This window comes from Pseudomyrmex gracilis, unplaced genomic scaffold (assembly GCF_002006095.1).
Source record: "Pseudomyrmex gracilis isolate BER0280 unplaced genomic scaffold, ASM200609v1 scaffold_483, whole genome shotgun sequence".
Classification (NCBI taxonomy): domain Eukaryota; kingdom Metazoa; phylum Arthropoda; class Insecta; order Hymenoptera; family Formicidae; genus Pseudomyrmex; species Pseudomyrmex gracilis.
The window spans coordinates 30,605-36,560 of record NW_018021067.1 but is presented as its reverse complement, the minus strand read 5'-3'; positions in this window follow the sequence as shown (position 1 = coordinate 36,560).

The following is a 5,956-nucleotide window of genomic DNA, read 5'->3' as shown; positions in this document are numbered from 1 at the left end:
AATTGGCTCCAAACTTGAATCGCCTCTAAAGACGAGTCATTTTTTCGAGATGGAATTCAAAAATTGCCTGGGAGATGGGAAAAAGTAGTAGCTAGAGATAGACAATACTATAATTAATTTGTTCATTCATTTTGTTTTGAAATAAATGCAGTTGTAAACACAAAAAAACTGACCAAACTAATTTGTACTCCCAATATTTTCCGCACATCCTGCGAATGGGTGTTAGCTCTTCATAACCTTATATTTGTATATTAGTTTGTGTATTTAATTAGTGTATTTATGGTAATTTTATATGTATCTGAATTGTTTTGTTATCTAGACGGAACTCAGACAACGTGCGAATGCTAACTGCCGTGTACTGTTGAAGAATATTGAAGAAGTGTTTGCTGAGATTCTTTAGTCTCTTTTTTGTTCTACAGTTCAAACTAAATATCTTTTAGATAAGTTCTTGGTTGATAAATGTAGTATGATTACGTCTGAGCAAGTGTTGATGGAAGAAACTTATGTCTGACAATGGAAACTTAAAAGAGATCTTGTACTGAAAACCTTTTTATGCATATGTGGTCCCACTTTTTACAAGAGAAGTGACACAAGTGTCCCTTTCCGATGTTGATGAGCTTTGAATATGTTGTAGAGTAACTAAAAATAAGAGACTTGTATATTTTTTTAAGTGGTTTCTCGCACGTTTAGGGGGTGACACCCCTGTTACAAAAAAACGGTGTTTTTCTTTTTATGCAAATGTGTCAAAACGGTAAAAGATATAAAAAAATGTTTCAAATAAAAGTTACATGGTTTTTTATAAGCTTTATAACCGCAAATGATAGTGTGAATATTAATATGTCAATAAGTAAATGTTTAACTCAACATTTTTTTATGTACTCCCATTCCTCATTATTTTTTTCACAAATTTTAAAAGTTTTTTAAGAACAAAAACTTTTGTAGCATGTGTTACGCTGAATGCAACCGTATATGATTTTATTATGTTTCAAAATTGCATCTTTCAGAAATAAGCCGTCAATATCGCACTATGTACATCGCGCTGCGATGACTCATCATTTACGTCGCGCTCTTATCGTAATAGGCAATAAAAAAACTAAAAGAATAAAAATATGTCGTCACGTATTTGATAACGTTTTATTCTCAGATCAAAGAGCAAAGTGTACTAAAAGTGATGCTAAAGCATCTCTTCCACTGACAATTTACACTCTTATTAATAATCACTGTTCGCAGCGCGTTGTCATATGCAAGTCAGTTATCGTATATTACGCTTGAAAGTTTTGCTCATTATATAGTGACTGTGAAAAAATAATATGGAAAAAGATAATAGTGAATACAAAATAGTGAGTGAATTTTGACTATACCTTGATTCGATTAAATCCAAAATATTTGATGTGACACCTATACGAATATATGTATATATCTTTTAAACCATAAAGCTGCAACATAATAGTAATAATAATTCATAAAGTAAAAACTACAAAAACCAACACAAAAAGTAAATTAACTCAACTATAAAGTAAGTATTAGTCCTTTTGTACACAAATAAGATAAAAAAAAGTATTTACTCTTTATATTTTCCAGAATGGTTCAATTCAATCTATATACTGTAATGTTGCTTTACGTGACTTTTACTGCTGTGAATTTACAAGTCCAATAACGTCAGAAGAATGGAAAGTGGCACGTAAAATAGAAGTGATGTTACAAGAAAAGCGTGATAAAGATATGAAATAGAGGAAGAATTATTTTTGGATTATCAAAATGATAATGATATTTCAGAAGCAGAACAAGTCGAACTACAAGATGAAGAGCACGAAAATGAAGAACATATAGCAATTTCAAAATTTATATGTACCACAGATGAACGTATTATGCATGAATACACAGGCAGTGAAATTTTAGAAACAGGAAAAAACTGGACCAAGAACATTAGAAAGAGTTAAACGAAGATTTCGGAAAGTATCTTTATTTACGTCAATTATGACGATGGGAACTTCAAGTGAATGAAGATGGCAGTAGATACCACAAATTAAAACAAATTTCAGAATATATATTAAATAATTTTAATATAGCCCTTGAAAAAGGATTAATTATTTACGACATTGATTTAGTTCGATTGGCTGTTCGAGCACAGGAGGATTTAAATGTATTAAGATTCAAAGCTTTGTTGCATTGAGTACAAAAATTCAAAGTAATATTATATTTTGTAAAATAACAAAATTTGTAACAAAAAGTCTACACTATCAAACCTCAAACTTAAAGAAGAGTGTAATTCATTTATTACAACGTTAAAAATCAAGTAACTCAGTATAGAGCAAAAACTATTTACTACAGTGATCAAAGCGGATTCCAGTTAGAATTTTATTCCGGTTGTACATTAGCACATAAAAGAACAAAAAAAATTGAATCTGTAGTATGATACATTCTAAATCGGTACTTATGCATAGCTATACAACCTACTATTTCAGCCGATGGTATTTTATTATTGTCTTTTTGTATTGTATTGAAAAAAGTTAGTCGAACATTTGATTTTAGAGTGCGAGAAACAATGTTCATGGCACCTAATAGTTTTGTTAGGGCATCGAAATCTGGGAAATTAGCAGCAGATCATTATAAAATTTGGTTGCAAAATGTATTTTTTCCAAACGTAAGATCAAAGTCAATTTAACTATTAGATTCATGGACTGGTCATTGTCCAAATATTATACAAGAATCTAAATTAGAATCTACAGAAACTATAATTTTGTTAATTATACCGACTAGGACAACAGGAAAAATACAACCATTAGATGTATATGGTTTTCGTTTGTAAAAAAATTTCAGGAAACACTTTACAGATGTTGTATTGCTTTTAGATCTAGAAATAAATCTTCACACAAGAAACAATATTTTAAAATTACAATCATTAACTCATGGTCAGTTTTCATTGCCCAGATTTAGAAATTTATTTCGATATGCATGGTTTAAAGCGGATATATAGAAAATAAACCGGAAGAATTGGAAACACTAGTGGAATTTTGTTTCAAAAATCAAGTAAAATCAACATGCAATATTTGTGGCACAACTGCAATAATTACTTGCGCAAGGTGTAAAAAATCGCTTTGCAGAAATCATTTTTTTCATAAACATCATCTTTGTGATACAATATTTATGTAAATCCATAAATTTATGTAATATTTTTAGTATATGGATTTTTTATACACATTAACTTTTTAATATATGATTATGTTACTATAGTATGTAATGATTATATATGTTATAATTATATATTCTGTTGTATGTTATTGAAACTACAAAATTAAATCTGATATAATTTGAATTTTTCAAGCCTTTTATCTTTTTTCTTTGAAACTAAAAAAGTTCTAATTATGTCGACATATATATTCGACACGCGCGCGCGCACACACACACGCACACACACACACAACATGCACGCACGCACACATTACACACATTACAGTTAAAGAAACAGAAAAACATAAAACAATTGTTTCGTTATCAAAATCACGCTGGTAGTAGATGGCGTTAATTATGTTTATTTCATAGCTTGATATACGAACAGCATTATAAATTAAATTGTAACAAATAAATTTAAAATAGACCAATGAGTTAGGATTTATGGATAGACCATCAGGATAGACCATGGATAGAGGCTGCTTGAATAAATGTGATTTGTTTAAATAGTGGGACACATTTCAATCAACATTATATTTAAAATAATAATAACAATTTATATGCATGTATTATTATGGGAAAATAATTTTTGTTAATTAAATTAAGAGTGTAAAGTATCAGTGGAAAGGATGCCTTAGCAACACTTTTAGAAAACTTTGCTCTTTGATCTGTGACGCACATGTCTTTGCTCTTTGATCTGTGATTAGAACGTTATCAAATACGTGACGACGTGCTATTTTCATTCTTTTAATATTAATAAATGTGTGGTTAGTGGCTGTTTGGAACAGACACGGATGCCGATGTGTGTATTTAAGATAGTTTATTGTCAATAATGTCATAAAGTTATCGACTTTCGGTTTATGTCTTTTTCAATATGGTTAAAAATGTAGTGATGGTCGTTGCTTAGTGATGATCAAGCCTCTGGTCCTACCTCACTGACTAGCAATTGCCACCTAAGCGACAACCATCACTACATTTTTAATATTAAAAATTTAATATTAAAAATTTTTGAAGCTGTTTTTATATCTATCATTATTTATTCATTTTTTTAGTTTTTTTATCACCCTATTACGATAAGAACGCAAAATAAATGATGAGTCATGCAGCGCGACATATATAGTGCGATATTGACGGCTTATTTCTTTCAAAATATGCAAATTTTAAACATAATAAAATCATATACGGTTGCATTCAGCACAACATATGCTACAACTTGTCTCTAGAAAAAGTTTGAAATTGGTGAAAAAAAAATATTGTAGAGGAAGAGTAAATAAAAAAATGTTGAGTTAAAAAAACATTCGCCTAGGTATAAAGAAAAAACCATGTAAATTTTATTTGAAACATTGTTTTATATCTCGTACTGTTTTGACACCATTCGCATAAAAAGAAAAAATCGTTTGTTTGTCAAAGGGATGTCATCCCCTAAATATTGTACAAAAAAGCACATAAAAAAATACGGGTCTCTTATTTTTAGTTACTCTACAACATATTCAAAGCTCATTAAAATCGGAGAGAGACATTTGCGTCACTTCCCTTGGTAGATATTGGAGTTTAAAAAACAAGTGTCACATCTACAAGTAGTATGTGGGCAGTCATGGCGCGTCAAAACGAACCCTCTCCACTTGGCCCCCCCACCACTTCTGGCGCCATTACCCAACCAGGCAGGTTTCCTCTCTCTTTGGAACCACGCCCACTAGAGGGGATAGAAATGTGACATGAATTTATGACCCCATAATTTTTTATAAATTTTTTATAATTTTTAAAAATGTGTATTTGAAATTTTTTTAGAAAAATTTGTGTAAGAGGGGAGGAAAGTTCAAGAATGTTCGAAAGTAAGGATGTAATTATTTATTAAAAGAGTATATATTTATTGAAAAATCCGTTTTGAAGCGTAGCTGGTACTGGTAATGGCGGCGCTCCGATGTTGTTGCCTCGTGCGTTTAAACGTGTATGAGAGCAAGTTGGCGTGAGAAAGTGTACGGGCGGGGATGGCGTCGGTCCCGAGAAGGATCAATCAGCGTCTGGGCACTTATGGCTCCCAATGAGCGTGAAGCAGAGTTGAGGGCGTCTAGACGAAATAAAAATCGAAATAGAAATAGGCGTCGCAAGACTGTGACTAGAAAGTCAAGGTTCTTATGTAATATAAAAAATAAATTTATGTGTCCGTTGCGGATTTTTTTTCTGAACAGTTTTTATCTGCGCGAACTTGTACGTGCGTGTTGACAAGTGCGTGCCGATGAGCAAACGAGAACATAATTTTTTTTGAAGACAAAAAACGGCTTATGATGACTCGGGACAAGGCCCCCGTTAAACCTACATGTTTGTAAGAGGTTGACAAGTGCGTGCCGTGCAAAAGAGAATATCAATTTTTGAAGATAAAAGACATAATTTATGACTCGCGCGTACTTGTTCGCGTGAGAAACTTCGAGAAAATTCTACGAGTGTTTTCGATGGATATTCAATGTAGAATAAAATGTTTATACAAATGTGTGAGGAATTTAGGAATAGGTTTCTTGGGAAGAAACAACAATGAATAACAACAACAAAGGCAACACACACACACACACACTTTAGAATAACAGAAAACAACATAGTACAGTTATTTGATATTATATATATTATAGATATATTTTGAATATATAAAAGAAAATACAAGATTACAGTAAATTATTTTTTTGTTTTACAAGTACAGTATTGAATACACAGTTTGTCCGGAAAGTTCCCGGACTACGTGAATTAAAAATCGAAAATGAAAGATATGGTTTATTAAACAAGTTTACACTTC